The 18,432-nt window shown below is 37.3% G+C and overlaps 1 protein-coding gene across 5 annotated transcripts in view; it reads right to left on the bottom strand.

The window, feature by feature from the left end:
- CNTNAP4 (contactin associated protein family member 4) overlaps window positions 1-18,432 on the bottom strand; it is a 325,777-nt gene that overhangs the window by 225,742 nt on the left and 81,603 nt on the right. The gene's annotated exons all lie outside the window — the stretch shown is intronic.

The raw sequence follows: 18,432 nt of genomic DNA, 5'->3' as shown, positions 1-18,432 counted from the left end.
ACTTGGAATATATATTCTTACCACACCTAGTTGCTGTACACCATCTGGAAACAAGTTATTTAAGCTATGCTAAAGAACTTATATGTGCATTGTGAATATACACAGTAACAAATTCCTAACTTTACTTTTTAAAGCAACAAATAATGAAGTCCTGGCAACCTGGTTCAGGTCTTTTACATCACAGTTCAATTTTTAAAATAAAGCCTAATATCTTTTATCCAACATAATTATATTTTGGCTCATGAGTGATAAATTCCAATCAGTGGTATGCTGGTAAGTGTTTAATAACTTTTTCTTTTGGGGGAAAAGTCTTGCTTTGTGGTATTTGTCAATTCCCGTGGTGTAAATGCTCCTTCTGTGGAAGATTTCAAGCTAACAACTTGATAATGCTGAGCTGGGAAGAGATGTTCACAGTAGACTCCCACAAGCCAGCAGATTACTGTACATATCTCTGAGATAAGCTACTTAAGCAAAGCAGTTAGAATAATATTGCAGTTATGAATTTCTCAGTTACAGCCTCAAGTGTGAAAATCTGCATTTTTTTCCCAACCCAATCTAATTTTCTATTTTTAGTTCCTATTCTTTCTCATGTAGAAAATCAACCTAATCATCCCAGAGGAAGTCAGTCCAGTTCACAGATTACTCAGTCAATTCAGGATTATATTTATGCCACCTTCAAATTTAACATGCCTACAGGGATTTGTCTACCTTTCCATCCACCCTGGAGTTAGTCCTAGGAGCAGTTGTGGTGGGGGAAGGGTCACACTTCTTGGTCTTCTGCCTGGACAGTGAACAATCCTATGATAATCAAGCAGCTTCCATTCTGCTCTGTGTTGGTCTGTTTCAGGTTAAGGATGTACTTGTTCATGACATTCAGATATCTCACACCCATCCCAGGTGTGAGACCTTGCAGCAGCACTGCCTCCACCTCCTGTGCTTCTCGGCACCCCCAGCAGCTTTTAGTTCTCCTCACATGCCCTCTGGGGCTGATAAGGGGTTCTTGTCACATGGCAATCTCTACATGGCAGCAACAGAATGACTTCGTGACTTTTCTTTGTTCAGGCAGTCTTTTCTCCAAGCTCGTACCCTAAGCACATCTTTCACATTCAGATAACTGAATGTGAAAGGAGGATTCCATACAGCCTCTCACTCTGGACTTAGTTTGAGGACAGGGCTTCAGAGAAAGTGATTCTTTATACTTGCTTGTTCATGTCTTACCCTCATCCTTCCTTTCCAAACTCTCCTTCCTCTCAGTAGGAAAGGGATAAAAGGGATGCCTTCTGCCTGCTCATCTTCCCTTTCAAATCCTTTATGTTTTAAGCCTTAAGGGTATGCAATGAGCTTTGTTCCCAAGCTGTGCAGTGATCTTCTTTCTCTTAAGCATTGAGTGACTCATGCCTGTCTGAGCTAGGTGGGAGATGAAGGGTTTGCAGAGATATCGTGTCTATTTCTACATCATCTCACACATAGAAATAGCCTCTGAGGGAATTATTATTGTCACTTAAGATGTTTTTATCTCATCCTTCCTTGCAGAAATGTATGTGCTCACCTTTTACAAGATCAACCAGCATACTGTCATGCAGAAAAGCAGAATCTACTGATCACTTCACACATTACAATGAAAATAACCCACCTCACCCCACCCCATTCCCCTGTGACCTCAGTTTGATAACCGTCTCCCAACTCTCTTCTGTGAATAAAGCTTCTGGTGTCTATCGAGTGCTTGCCTCATTCTGATCCACAGCATTTTCCAATCTACAACATAATACACCAAATGATCACAAATACTAGAAAAATTCAACCTTTCCATCTGGTTAGCCTTGATGGCTCCTACAGTATGAGCTATCAAGGTTAACCAGATGGAAAGGTTGAGTGTTTTGCTCTTATCTAGGCAGGAGCAGAATTAAAACTCAGAAAATAAGTAGCTCTCATATTGAATAAAGCAGGAGTCACTAACACTTACTCAGAATATTGTTTCCTGCACATCCAAAGCCACTAAAAAATACATGGGTTTTGACAGTGTCTTTTGATAGATGGATTTTGCAAATAGCATACTGTACTTTTTCCCAAAGGATAACATTAATAATGAGATGTGTTTTTGCTATTAGAAGTACAACTTTGTACATATGTAGTTCTACTCCCATTATAGAAAAAAAGTATAAAATCCTTATTAAAAAGCACATTTTGTGTTTTATCTAGAAAAGTTTAACTGTAGTATTAGAGTTTTGTTTGAAGGATAATTAAAAGTCTTGTAAGGTTCATTCTACTTTTTCATCAGAGACATAGTTTGGGGATTAAGAGTGAACGTAACTTACAGGATTATGTCTGTGAATAGCAAGTCGAAGATAAGGCAGAGTTTTATATGGCCTGGCTAAGTGGTGCCCCAATAGAGAGCCAATCTGCAAAAACTGGGAAGGGCTTTTGTTTCATTTTGGCTTTTTTTCCACTAGTTTCTAAGGAAATCTTTGTCAAAACGCTACCTGCCCACAAGCTGAAAAAAAAATAAACCTCGAAGACTATACATGACAAAGAATATGCTTTTATTATTATTATTATACTTTAAGTTTTAGGGTACATGTGCACAACGTGCAGGTTTGTTACACATGTATACATGTGCCATGTTGGTGTGCTGCACCCATTAACTCGTCATTTAGTGTTAGGTATATCTCCTAATGCTATCCCTCCCCCCTCCCCCCACCTCACAACAGTCCCCAGTGTGTGATGTTCCCCTTCCTGTGTCCATGTGTTCTCACTGTTCAATTCCCACCTATGAGTGAGAACATGTGGTGTTTGGTTTTCTGTCCTTGCAATACTTTGCTGAGAATGATGGTTTCCAGCTTCATCCATGTCCCTACAAAGGACATGAACTCATCATTTTTTATGGCTGCATGAAAAAATGCTCATCATCACTGGCCATCAGAGAAATGCAAATCAAAACCACAAAGAGATACCATCTCACACCAGTTAGAATGGCGATCATTCAAAAGTCAGGAAACAACAGGTGCTGTAGAGGATGTGGAGAAATAGGAACACTTTTACGCTGTTGGTGGGACTGTAAACTAGTTCAACCATTGTGGAAGAATAGGCTTTTTTAAAGTAATAGAAAAGTCACCAAAAAAAAAAAAAAAACCTATAACCCACACAAGCAACAAAAACAAACCCTTTATGGAGGAAGAGATCATCTGATTTTTGAGTTAGTACACTGTAATATTCAAAATGTCTAGTTTTCGGCAACAACCAAAAAATATGATGCATGCAAAAAAAGGAATGTATAGTTAATTCACAGGAGAAATTAATAGAAACTGCCCCTGAGGAAGCAATGATATTGGATCAACTAAACATGGATTTTTAAATCAGCTATCTTTAATATGCTCAAAGAGCTAAAGGAAACAATGTACAAACAATTAATGAAAAATAGGAGAATGATGTCTCAACAAATAGAGGTCATCAATAAAGAGATATAAATTATGAAAAGGAATGAAATAAACATTCTGGAGTTGCAAAGTACAACAACTGAAATGAATTCACTAGAGGACTTCAACAGCAGATTTGAGCAGAGAGAAGAAATATTCAGTGAATGTAGAGATAGATTGAGCATATGTATTCAAGAAACAGAAAGCATAGTACATACAAGAGACACATCATGGCTATAAGATTAATGATAGCTCTAAGGTCCACTCAAACATCTCATGGGGCCTACATCATGTGTCACTTAGTGGTATGACACGACCTGACCTGGGGACTACTAACCCTAGCCCAGAGATTTCTAGGTGACAAGACCACCTCAGCACAGATGTAACCCTCATAAACCTTAAAACAAACCTTATCCTTACAAGAATAGTTTAACTTCCTTTATGAAAGAAACATCTGTTAATGAGTGTAAAGTGAATACAGGTGTAAGAAAGGGGAGTAATTCCCAAAACTCTGGGAATGGTCTCCAGACACAGACCTTCCTGGTCAGTCCGTCACCTGACCCCTTGACTGTATCTGGCCCGTGCCACTAACCTGCTCCCACTTTCCATCATGTACAAGTGCTGCCAGAATAAACTGCTTGAACATCAGACGGTATCTAAGACTCACCTTTGGCCCAAACTGAACTGAAGTGGAAAATTCATCCCTGGGAAAGCTGGTTGGCTAGGATCACCCAAGATCCCTCAATATGATAAAAAGGAAAAAATATGATAAAAAGAAAAAAATGAACAGAATCTAAGAGACCTATGGAAAACCATCAAGTTTATCAATGTATGCATAATGGGAATCTCAGAAGGATAGGAGAGAGAGAATGGCTGAAAGAATATTTAAATAAATAATATTATGTCCATTGATTATGTATCAATAAAAATAAATTAAATAAGTGAATTTAATAATAAATAAATTAAAAAGTGAATTATAAAAAAAAATAATAATGGCACTTTGGGAGGTTGAGGTGGCCAGACTGCTTGAGCCCAAGAGTTCAAGACCAGCCTAGGCAACATGGCAAAATCCCATCTCTACAAAAAAAGACAAAAATTAGCCTGGCGTGGTGGTGTGTGCCTGTGTGGTCCCAGCTACTCAGGAGACTAAGGCAGGAGGATCACTTGAGCCTAGGAGGTGGAGGCTGCAGTGAGTTATAACTGCACCACTGCACTCCAGCCTGGGCAACAGAATGACATCCTGTCTCACAAAATAATAATATTGGCCCCAAACTTTCCAAATTTGATAAAAGACATGAATCACCACATCCAATAAGGTTAAACACAAAGCCAGATAAACCCAAAGAGTTCTACACTGAGACACATTACAATCAAACTGTTGAAAGTCAAAGACAAAGAAAAAATCTTAAAAGCATCAAGACAGAAGATGTCACCTAAAAAGGGTCCTCAACAGCAGATTTCTGGGCAGAAACCAGGGCGGCCGAAAGGCAGTGGGATGATATATTTAAAGTGCTGAAAGAAAAACAAAACTATTTGCCAAACATTCTAAATCTAGTAAAACTACCTTTTTTAAATGAAGAAGTGACATTCCCGAATAAGCAAAGCTGAAGGAGTTTATTGCCTGTAGGCCTGTCCAACAGGAAATGCCAAAGGGAGTCCTTTGGACAGAAAGAAAAGGGCACTAGACAGTATGCAAAGCCACGTAAAGAACACTGTATGGAAACTACATAAACACAGAAGAAAGTTTTATTTTATTGGAGGTTTGTAATTCCCCTTTTCTTCCTATATAATTTAAAAGACAAATGCATAAAACGATAATTATAACTATGTTTCTATGTTAGTGCATACAATGCATAAGGATATAATTTGTGAAAATCATACAAAAGAGGAGAGACAAAGCGATACAAAAGCAGAGGTTTTTGTATACCATTAAAGCTAAGGAATATTAATTCAAAATAGATCATTACAAATTTGAGAGATTATTTCTAATTCCCAAAGTAATCACTAAGAAAAAAAAAAAACTTGAAAGAAAAAACAGGCCGGGCGTGGTAGCTCACACCTGTAATCTCAGCACTTTGGGAGGCTGAGGCAGGTGGATCACGAGGTCAGGAGATCGAGACCATCCTGGCTAACACTGTGAAACCCTGCCTCTACTAAAAAATACAAAAAATTAGCCGAGCATGGTGGCGGGCGCCTGCAGTCCCAGCTACTCGGCGGGCTGAGGCAGGAGAATGGTGTGAACCCGGGAGGCGGAGCTTACAGTGAGCCGAGATCGCGCCACTGCACTCCAGCCTGGGCAACAGAGCGAGACTCTGTCTAAAAAAAAAGAAAAAGAAAAAACAAAAAACAACAACAAAAAAATGAGAATGGAATCAAAATGGTAGACCACACACAAAAAAAAATCAACTAAACCTATTTTGAACATATTTTGGAACCTGATGAATATAGTGATTTCACAAAATTGTGAAATGCCACCAAATTTTATACTTTACAATGGTTAATTGTATGTTATGTGAATTTCACCACAATTTTTAAAAACTTTAGTAAAATAATCACTCATCAAATAAAGTCCAATTTTTACAGATCTATCCAGCACTATTTAGATGCTTTTAAAAATTGCCACATTCAAATATTCAAATATCCCGGTTCATATATGTTTTATTTGCCCTAAAATTATAGTCATTCCTTATATTTATGACATTTTTCTGAATTTCTATTTCTTACTGTTTTTCACTTATGCTTTTCTGCATCAGTAAGCTCTTTCTGTATTTTTACTATTCATAGAATTGATGTCATGCAGTGCTAAGAGCAAAAGAGCAAATCTAATAAGTATAAGAAATAGCACACAAATTAAGCAAAGACGGGCTAGCTAAGAGAAACTATACTGTTAGTGAATGGTAGCCAATTCATAAATTATCTTCAAGTTTAATTTGTAAAATGTTTGTGAATTTTTATACCTTTTTCTTTGAAACTACCAAATTATCTGTTCAACCACTGCAGAATATTAGCTTGATATTGGCAAGTGCATTCATAAACACCAGTATAGGCAATGGAGATGGGGTTGAAAGTCATAAGCAGGCACACAACAAGGCCACAATGATGCTTTAAATTTTATTTATTGAAGAAAGCCTCAAAACTGCATGGCCCATTATGGTCCTAAATAACCTTGCATAGAAATCAAAGAACTGCATTACAGTAGTAGCAATGGAAATATAAAAGGAGTTTAAGAGAGAGAGATTACAAGCCATGGATACACAGAATTTATCACCTTTTTCAGAAGGAGGGATCAAGGGAGAAATAAAAGGTGATTCTAAGAATTTGAAACTATGGTGATTTAAAAAACCACCAGGAACCAGAAAGAAAAATAATTACAAGCAGCAGCTGGTTTGGAGGTGATGTATTTAACTTAAGTTGATAAAGTGAGAAAAAACACCTTGCAGGCAGCTGGAAAATTCAAGCAGGCAATTAAAAATTCCAGAAAGAAGACTGTTGAGATGTGTTTTTCCTTTAGCACAGGTGTGGGAAGTGTCTGCACAGCACTTCTCCCGAGGCTCTGGCGAAGGACAGACACATTTAAGGAGGACATGTACAAAGTCAAGGTCAATGGTGAGACTTTGGAAAAACCCACATAAACGTTCTCTTTCTGGCACACAGTCTCTGACCTTATTTTTCATTTTAATACAGTCAGATATTTGTATAGCCTATTATAAAAGTCAGTTATATTTTATACAGCCAATTATATAATCTATTTTATGTTCCCTTTTATTTTATATTGTTACTATTAATTATATATCAATCTTTTTAAAAAGAGATCAAAGAAAAAAGTAGCAGAAAATAATAAATAATCCTTACGTCACTTAAATGTGGTTTTAAGCTAGCTTTCTATTTAAATTATTACATATTTAAGGCTAATAACTCAATTCCCACTAAGGAAGAAAATCTTTGATAAAATGTCTTATTTGAGAATCAAAAGAAAGACTTTATAAAAATCACACAATTTTTTCTATGGCTTTTCTCATGGAACCACATCTATAGAGTAGACTTTGGAAGGGCTGCAGTTAAAAATCAAAGGAGATAGTGCACGGGAACAGATTTTAAATTATAAAACTATAAATAGTAAAGCTATAAACAAATAGAAAGTATTACTACTGCCAGAGCAAACAACTCTTTCCAATGTCATCATACTCAGAATCTAATTAATTGGGAGAACCAGAGAGACAAAGCAAGCTCCACTGAGGCTTTGATGTTTATTTCACAAGCCTCCTGACATTTTGGATAATTATGGATGCCTAAACACCCATCACACTAACTGTTAAGTGACATTCAGTCCATATTAATTTTTGCATTGCATTTTTACATTCCTTTCCCTCCTTCTCAAATGAGTTTTTACCATGTTTTATTATACAGGCACACACAAATATTCTTTTCATATTGACATTTTGCATTTCGTACTAACAAAGCTGAAGTATTTACATGTGTTTTTAACAAACTTTTCATTTTAAAATACTTTTAGAGTTACAGAAAAGTTGCAAGAATATTACAGAGGGTTCCCAAAACACCCTTTGCCCAGTCCCCTGTCCTATTAATACCTTACAGGTGCCAGGCACAGTGGCTCACGCCCAGCACTTTGGGCGGCTGAGGCAGGTGGATCACCTGAGGTCAGGAGTTTGAGACCAGCCTGACCAAAATGGAGAAACCCCGTCTCTACTAAAAATACAAAATTAGCCAGGTGCGGTGGCAGGCGCCTGTAGTCCCAGCTACTCAGGAGGCTGAGGCAGGAGAATCACTTGAACCTGGGAGGCGGAGGTTGCAGTGAGCCAAGATTGCGCTAATGCACTCCAGCATGGGAAACAAGAGCGAACCTCCATCTCAAAAAAAAAAACACACCTTACAGGCATATGGTACATTTGTCACAACTAATGCATCACTATTGATACATTATTATTATTAACTAAGGTCCATGCTTTATTTGGATCTCCTTAGTTTTTACTAAATGTCCTTTCTGCGTTCCACGATCCCATAAAGGTTACATCATGTTCATTTCATGTTGTTGCGTTTAGTCATGTGAATCATGTTACATTTAGTCATCATGTCTCAGACTCCTTTTGGTTATGACCATTTCAGGCTTTCCTTGTTTTTTGACAACCTTAACATTTCTGAGAATGGCTGGTCAGGTATTGTGTAGAAGATTCTATACTTCAGGTAGGTCTAATGTTTTCCACAGAGGTTTTTGAGAGCAGGACCACAGAGGTAAAATGCCATTTTCACTGCATCAAATCAAGGGTACATACTATCAATATAATTTATCACTGATTAACTTTGATCACCAAGATGAGGTGGTGTTTGTCAGATTGGAAAAGAAGGCATGCCCAATCCACATGACACATCTTAATTTTAACCATCTCTCATATGGGTGAATGAGCTTTTTTGGTTTTCTTTTTTTTTTGTATTTTTTAAATTTTATTCTTACTATACTATAAGTTTTAGGGTACATGTGCACAACGTGCAGGTTTGTTACATATGTATACATGTGCCATGTTGGTGTGCTGCACCCATTAACTCGTCATTTAGCATTAGGTATATCTCCTAATGCTTTCCCTCTCCCCTACCCCCACCCCACAACAGGCCCCGGTGTGTGATGTTCCCCTTCCTGTGTCCAAGTGTTCTCATTGTTCAATTCCCACCTATGAGTGAGAACATGCAGTGTTTGTTTTTTTTTGTCCTTGTGATAGTTTGCTGAGAATGATGGTTTCCAGCTTTATCCATGTCCCTACAAAGGACATGAACTCATCATTTTTTATGGCTGCATAGTATTCCATGGTGTCTATGTGCCACATTTTCTTAATCCAGTCTATCATTGTTGGACATTTGGGTTGGTTCCAAGTCTTTGCTATTGTGAATAGTGCCGCAATAAACATACATGTGCATGTGTCTTTATAGCAGCATAATTTATAATCCTTTTGCTAGCTTTTCCCATCTCTTAGCAAGATCCATCCATCCCCTGCTGGGCAAGATGCTCAGGACACACATGAACTGGCATCAGGCAAGAAAGCTAGGAGTCCTGGCTTTTGATATTTCTGTGGTTGTGCCACCCACCACACTTTCAGAGCACACGTACATTCCAGCTGAGGGGAGGCATTCTCATTCTGAGGCAGAGTCTGAGGCCCTTCACACATGTACGCTAGTATTTTGTTTAGAGCATTTTGCATTTATATTCATGCAACAGAGTGGCTTTTAATTTTCCTTTCTTGTTTGTCCTTGACACTGTTTGGTATCAAGGTTATGCTGGCCTCCTTGAATGAGTTAGGGAGTATTTTGACTTTTTTTCTGTTCTCTGGGAGAGAATGTGTAAGTTTACAATCATATCTTCCTTAAACATGTTTGCAAGAAGTCATATTTGAAGGCATGTTAACTTGTAGTTTTCTTTGTTGAAACATTTTTAATTATAAATTTCTCTCTTACAGGTAGAGAAATATTTTAATTTTTTTTATTTATTGAGTGCAGTTTTGTAGGTTTGTTTTTGAAACATTTTTTCAATTCATTTAAATTCTCAAAATTAGCAGAAAGTTTGTTAAAGTATCCTTACATTTTTGTCTTCTTGATTGTATTACATGCTTGTTTTCCATTTTATTAATTAATGCACTTTGGGTTTTTTCCTTCCTTTTGCTTATTTTTGGCTTAATTTGTTGTTCTTTTTGTAGTTTTTTGGGATGAATGCATGGAAAAATCATTCATATTTAACCTTTTTTCTTTTGTAATATTTGTAATTAAGGCTATGAATTATGGTCTAATCTGCATCTCACAATTCTGATTTGCAGTATTTTCTTATCATTCAGTTAAAATGTTTTCTCATTTCCATTGAGATTTCTTTTGGAGGAATGTATTAAATTCCACGCCTTTCTGGCTTTTCAAGTATTCTCTAATTAATGATTTCTAGCTGAATTCCACTATAGCTAGGGCACTTACTCTGTATGATTTCAATCCTTTGAGATATATTGAAACAATTTATGGTCCAGCATAAATTTAGGTAAATATTCTAAGTATACTTAATAAGAATGTGTATTCTGCAGTTGGAGATATACTACACAGAGTATATAAATAACTACACAGAGTATATAAATATACATTACACACAGTATATAAATATACATTACATATTTTAATTTTTTGTTCAAATCTTTTTTATTTTCATTTTTTTGCCTATTTGTTCAATAAGCTACAGAATGATAAACAATTTTGTATTTCTGTATGTACTGTCTACCTCTATTATTTCTGTCCATTTTCCTTTATATATTTTTAAAACTCTGTTATTTGGTGCAGAAAATGTCAGGCTCACTACACGATATTTCCTTTTTGGGGGGATCTTTGTCCCCGAGGGCTGGCTGTCTTGGTTTCTCTCAGGTATGTCAAGTAGTTAGTTTACTAGTTTCTGGAAATGTAGCTAACTACTATGGGCTGAATGTTTGTGTCCCAACAAAATTCACAGGCTGAAGCCCTAATCCCCAGTGTGATGGCATTTGGAGAGGGGGGCCTTTGGGAGGTAATTAGGTTTACATTGTCACGAGGGTGGGCCACTCATGATATGATTAATGCTTTTATAAGAAGAGGAAACAGAGAGAGAGAGAGATCTCTTTCCATGAGTAAGTACCAGGAAAGGTCACTTAAGCATAAATTGAGGAGACAGCTATGAGTAAGCCAGCAAAAGGGCCCTAACAAGACATCAAATCTGCTGCCAGTTGTATGACATGGCAGCTAACATTTCTAAATTAATTATTCATATAGCCAGACACCATGCTAGACTCTACTGTCACCTTGAGGTAAGGCAAAGTCCAAGGTAAAATTTATCCCTCAGAGTTTTCTGAGAGATTATGATGTGCCTGAGATTTCTGAAATTATTTGGTTTCTTCTTCCTTAACCTGCTTCCCCCATGCTCTGTTTTCTCCTGGCAGCTATGCCCTCATAAATCACTTGTACCTCAGACATTGCTCCAGGTGTGCTTCTAGGAGAACCCAACCAAAGACACCCTTGATTACTTAACTCATAGTTTATTCATTGCACCTGCATGTAAAATTTTCCTACTCAGCACTGAAAATATCAGATGGATACTAAAAGAAATGTTTATGTATTAGTGATAATGTTTAATTTTGTGAATATATTTTAATTGACCAAATTTGAGCCACTGTATCGATTTCAGTTGGGCCACATTTATATTTTGAATTCCTGTATCTTATGAAAGCTGAAGACATCTCCTAAGGTGGGAGCATCCTGTGTCATCTTGTTTGAGGAAAACTTAGAAGGATAATCTGCCTTAAGGTACTCCCCTCACCTTCTTATTGAGGGGCTACCAATTTCTCTTACTCACATGCTTTAAAGATTTCTAAGAGTTAGAAACAGAAGATAGCTACATTGCCAGTAGAATATTACATATAAGAAGAGTACGTTGTCATAGAATTTAGAGATCCTCAAATTCAATCCTCTACCCAGGGGGGAAAAAAAGAGAGGTAATGTCATTTCCTTAAGGCCATTCACAATTTAGTATTATAATCTAGTTGCCCTGATTTCAGAACTACACATTACTTAGGATTAGCTACTTGGCGCATTCCCACGGATGACACCATCAGATTGATTTAGAGCTGAAGACTGTGGGCCATAGAGCAGACAAGGACGATAAAGGGTAAGATGGAAAACGCACCAAGACGCTGGCAGGGAGATCAGAGAAGCTGGAGCATGTTCTAAGGAAGGGGCCAAGGAGGGAGGGCAATATCTAAAGCCAAGAGGGAACCAGCCAGTCAGGTGGACAGTCATCTATGGTGTTAAATCAAATAAATCGACACAAAAATAGAAGTGATTCTATATTAATCTCAGAAGTGGTAGCAAACTCTCCACTGCTTTAACAAATAGAAGATATCAGCATATTTAGAAATAAATGTGTAACCCTTCACTTATTTTTATTTCACCTTCTCAAGGCTGGTATACAAAATATAATTTATTAGTGCAAGTGATACATCACTGATCATAAAATTAATCTGGAACTTTATTTTCCAACCTTTATCAAAATGTTAATGTTTTAGTAAGTTTTTTTTTAAACTTCACAAACTAAATCCAGACTGCTGAGGAAAAAAAAAAAGGTAAAAATATTTTAAATAAAACCATCATATCACCCTAATTCACAGATTTTGACTAAGGATATATCAGACTGTTTTAGCTTTACTTCAATCTAATAACAAATATAAAAAAACTAATTATTTGACTCTGTTTTGCTTTGTAATTAATCAGGAATATTGCCAGATACAGTGGCTCAGGCGTGTAACCTCAGCACTTAGGGAGGCCGAGGCAGGCAGATCACGTGAGGTCAGGAGTTCGAAATCAGCCTTGCCAACATGGTGAAACCCCATCTCTACTAATAATACGACAACAACAAAAAAAATTAGCTGGGTGTGGTGATGCATGCCTGTACACCCAGATACTCAGGAGACCAAGGCACGAGACTCGCTTGAACCCACAAGGCAGAGGTTGCAGTGAGCTGGGATTGTGCCACTGCACTGTAGCGTAGGTGACAAAGTGAGACTGTCTCAAAAAAAAAAACAAAAAATAAAAAATAAAATAAAAAGGAATAAATTGACTCTTTCCAGCATAGTTCTGTGGAGGTCAGAATTCTCTGAGATTACCTTTATATAAATGAGTATATATATTTAGTTTGCTAAAATGGGGTTAACCGGCAGGACACACTTTGAAAGTGGTTAAAGTGTGTACAGCACTGTGTTTTTGTAATTTATGTGGCCCCATCACAGTGCCACAATCATTTTCAGAAGGACAATACCATCTCACTGTTATCCCTGCTCTTCCCATAGGAAATTAAAGCTTGGTGGTGAAATATCTTGCCAATCCTTAAGGGAGTAAAATGTAGTAGCGATTAAGACCCAAGAATAGTGAATTAATTCCAGATATGTCTAACACCAAAGAAGTCGCTCTTCAACTAAAATGTTATGATCTGCAGGAAAGAATACGAAAGAGAAGAAGGAGAGTGGAAGAGCTGAAGTTCAAGTGTGTCTGGGAGGCTCAAGTTCTGTGACTGTTAGGGATGACTATTCAGAGTTTCAGTCATATTAGCATCCCCATCTCAATATTAAGAGCTGTACACCTATGGATTTAAGACAAGGCCCAAACCCAGAAAAAATTAGGGCACAAGACAGAAATATCAGGCAGTGCTAATAAATCACATGCCACAGCCTGGATCAGCAGGAAGGCAGGGGACTCTTGCAATTCACGTAATTCTTCAGTTGCCAAAGGCATACTCTCAGCACATCGGATTCTGGATATCATGAGTTGGTCTAGAAGCAAATAAATTGCTGGCATGTTCTGTTCTCCAACAAACTCCACAAGTACAGGGCATCTCCAGTGCAACAAACTCAGTCAGTGAAGTTCACCTGCCCCAGCCTGGCCATGGGACCTCTCAGGCAAATTTCAGACTCATACCAATTGTGCCAGCCAGGTTCCCCTTTCTCTAGGCTTGAGATTTTTCAATCCTGTACAAAAGTTATATCTTACTCTTTTTTCATACAGAAAGTATTGGTTATTAAATATATTAATACTATCATTTAAAAATTTTAATTATTATAAAGTTTTTTTTTTTTTTTTTTGAGACTGAGTCGCGCTCTGTCACCAGGCTGGAGTGCAGTGGCGTGATCTCAGCTCACTACAACCTCCACCTCCCGGGTTCATGCCATTCTCCTGCCCCAGCCTCCTGAGTAGCTGGGGTTACAGGGACCCGCCACCACGCCCGGCTAATTTTTTGTACTTTTAGTAGAGATGGGGTTTCACCATGTTAGCCAGGATGGTCTCGATCTCCTGACCTCGTGATCCACCCGCTTTGGCCTCCCAAAGTGCTGGGATTACAGGCGTGAGCCACCGCACCCGGCCTATAGAGGTTTTTTAAAAATATAATACGTTTAACACCAGGAAATATCCAACTCATAAAAAAGCACCTACTTTTTTTTTTATCTTTACGGATCTATCCTCTTAAGCACTGACATGCAACATGCATATCTTGGAAGATTTATTGAAGCATAATAGTTGTTTGCAAAGAAGCATAACAATTTAGGGCAGTCAAAATTGCCAAACAACGCTATATAGATTGCTATAATTATTCTTATAGAGATCCATCCAAGAATGGGAGTTATCTCTGTCAATTAACCAAGTAAGCTAATTCCTCTACAGATAACTGCTTGATTTTAATATCAAATTCTATAGGTATTGGGAAAACATTGCTTAACAAGCATTTAGAATAGAAGGGTGTAGTTGTGGTTTAAAAAATAGAAAATGGAAATATATAGACAAATATCCAATTTTTAACATCAGGAAATATTATGATAGACAAATATCCAATTTTTTAACATCAGAAAACATTCTTATCTTACAGAAGATGTGAGTGGAAACTCACATTATTTGTCAGCTATGGAAACCATCTTTTATATACTTAAAGAAGTGTACATATGTATGTTTCTACTCACACATATAAATATATTATTTTTGCTTTGGACAATCATTTTATTTACTATTGTATTATTTTTCCTGTACACAAATGTATTAATTTGCAATCACTCATTTCCAAGGTTGTCCAAGTACATTAAAATAAAGACTTACGTTCAGATTATAACACTATAAAAGATGTGGTTTCTCCATATTCTGGATTCTAAATGTACTAAGGTCACATTTAGACAACCAAATGGGACACTAGAACCTGTTTGAACTCTACATTGACAACACTAAGAGTCAACGTACACTTAACTTTAAATTGCCCATTAAAATTTAAGCTATACTGAAACTCCAACAATGACAATACTATGCAGCTATCTTTTCTAGATAACCTTATCTCTATTCCTGGATTCCTGTTGGATGGTTGATTGGATTCAAGAGTCACATAACTAATCTCTTTAGCAAAATCTGTCTAACCCATCCTTGATGTTCTCTTCAGAGCATGCGAAATTTCCCATCTTCTGCAATATGAATAGGCCAAGAATGTTCCAAACCATCAAGTCTGATTGCCTTTTTTGCTTATCAGTTTCTTTCTCAATGTATTTCTTTCCTCACACATTTTGCTACAAGCTTCAAGGAGAAACAAAGGTATATCTTTTCTATTTTGCTTGGAAAGCTCCTCAGGTAATTATCTAAGTTCATTGTTTACAAGTTCTAATCTCTACCCAGCATTAGAACACAATTCGACCAAATTTTCTACCACTTTTTGACAAGGATTGCTTTCCCTCCTATGTCCAATAACATGACCCTCTTTTCTTTCTGAACCTTTGCCAGATACACTTTAAACCTTTGTATTTACACCAACAGTCTTTTCAAGGCAATCTGAGTTTTTTTCTATCAAGTGCCTCAAAATTCTTCCAACCTTTGCTCATTACTCAATTCCAAAGCCACTTCCATATTTTAAGGTATTTATTCCAGTGGCACTAAACTTCTAGTACCAAAATCTGTATTTGTTTTCAAGGGCTGCAGTAACAAAGTACTACAAACAGGGCATCTTAAAAGAATGCAAGTTTAGTCTCTCACAGTTCTGGAAACTAGAAGTCTGAAATCAAGATGTCCACAGGCAGGGCCATACTCCCTCTGTGGGCTTAGAGAAGAATCCCTCTTTGCCTCTTTCTAACTTCTGATGGTTGCTGGCAATCCTTCGCATTTCTTGGTTTGCAGCTGTATCACTCCAATCTCTGCTTCCATCTTCATCTGGTCTACTCTGTCTTTCCTGTCTCTGTATGTCTCCAAATCTCACACTCCTTATAAGGACACCAGTCATTGGATTTAGCCCCCACCCCTTAATCCAGTACGGCCTCATCTTAACTTGATGATATCTGATAAGACCCTATGTCCAAATAAGGTCACCTTCATCGGTATTTGGGTTAGGATTTCCATCTTTTAGGGGGACACAGTTCAACCCAAAACAGCACATATGTGGCAAAATTAAATTAGCATACTTCGAATGGAAAGTATGTTTAATGGTAATCCTCCCCTCTCCTCCCCTCCCTCTCTCTCTTTTGAGACAGAGTCTCACTCTGTCACCCTGGAGTGCAATAGCACAATCTTGGCTCACGTTACCTGCACCCCCTGGGTTCAAGCGATTCTCATGCCTCAGCCTCTTGGATAGCTAGGACTGCGGGTGTACACCACCATGCCTGGCTAACTTTTTTGTATCTGTAGTAGAGACAGAGTTTCGCCATGTTGCCCAGGCTGATCTCAAACTCCTGAGCTCAAGTAATCCTCCTGCCTCAGACTTTCAAAGTGCTAGGATTACAGGTGTGAGCCACTTTTAGTAGCAATGGTAGCCTTTTTTTGATCCCCTTCCCTCATTATTAGGGCCCAGCTCATTTTCACAGTATTACCCTTGACACTTCTTATCCCACAGATGGAAAATAAGTGGGTAACTTTCTCATTTTTTTTACTCTATTCTTTGGCTCTAAGTTTTCATAATTCTGTAGGAAAGAGGTCATTCTGTGTATCTAAGATCCTAGGACCTTTATTTGCTGGTTTCGTTTATTTACATATGACTGCAGACTTGGATGAACACTTTTTCCTAGCCTGACTGAAATATTAGGAGAAATGTTTCAATACTAGAAATAAAATACAGCCTTTAATAAATCACTGAAAATCTGACGTTCCTTTGTGAAAACTTCATGTAATTAACAGAAGAAAGAAAGAAAACCTAAATCGAAAAGAAAAATGTAATCAAGTAGGTTTACAACCAGCAAAAGATAATTAAAATGATCCTGTTTTGTGTCTCGGTTTCATTAACATGTAAATGAGATTCATGAAGTTTGATATTGTGTTTTACCAAGAGCCATAGAAACGAATTAAGAATGAAAATGAGTCCCACTGATGGAGGCTCCTGATGAGTATATAAATTAATGAAAAATATGATTTGATCTAATTAATAACATATATTTTTGTGATGTATTGAACCTCAACAAAGGAAATCAAGATAAATAGGTAAATTAAAATGTTGTGTTCCTTTCACTGGCCCACTTTCTGTGAAAGCTTTTATGACTCAGATGAAGTGGTGGTAAATGTCAAACTCTGTTTTTCTTTATAAAGAAACACAGAATGGAGACCTTATTCTAGGATTAGCATTGCAATAACAGCATTCCTGCTGGTGGGTCCATAGGTACAGGGCCTGGAATGGCCATCAGAGAGGCTAGGAAAGTCCCCTGATGGGTCAGGGACTCAGAATTGCAAAGAGGAAGAGACAGTCCTGTGTGACCAGTAACTCTCACTGCAAGTCACTCAAAAAGAAAAGGCTAGCATTATCTACAAAAATATATTCAAGCACCCCCCAATTTCCCATTTGACAGAAGGATCTCAGTTCTCACTCTCCATTGATACCTTCACATTCAGAAGCACACAAAAGTAGGTATCTCCAATAATATGAAATGAAATTTTAAAATAAACTTAAGCTTAAAATCGTGTTAAAGTGTTATATCTATATTGTAATTAGAACTATGTGTGATATATATTATGTATACCAGATGGCAAAATACACACATACACACAAACACACACACACACACACACTCTTACCTATTTGTCATGTCCAATGTTCAGTGTGCTCAAGCATTAAGCACATATTAAGGATAACATCAAAGAGTAAAATTAGAAGTGACTGACTGATGTTGCCACAAGAGGAGGATAATAAATGGGAGAACCAACAACATCATGCATTAAAACTTTTTATGATTGTTAAAACGTTTTATGTATTAGTATTGCCAAGTGTGTTTTCCTCCAATGCATGTGCAGATGAATTTTACCTTAGTATGTTATGAAAAGAGATCACAGTGACACTCTGTCTCTAAGTACACAGTGTTTTCGAAATTCTGTCTTATTTCTACAGCAAGGTGCCATTTAATTATCTTCAGTTTCCTTTTAACATATTCAAGTGATCAAACACAAACAAGATGAACTGAGTTTTTTGGGGTTTTTTTTTTCTTTTTTTTTTTTGAGACAGGGTCTCACTTTGTCGCCC

Source organism: Pan troglodytes, chromosome 18 (assembly GCF_028858775.2).
Source record: "Pan troglodytes isolate AG18354 chromosome 18, NHGRI_mPanTro3-v2.0_pri, whole genome shotgun sequence".
NCBI lineage: Eukaryota > Metazoa > Chordata > Mammalia > Primates > Hominidae > Pan > Pan troglodytes.
The sequence above is the reverse complement of the archived record's forward strand: the minus strand, read 5'-3'. Positions and strand labels throughout refer to the sequence as shown.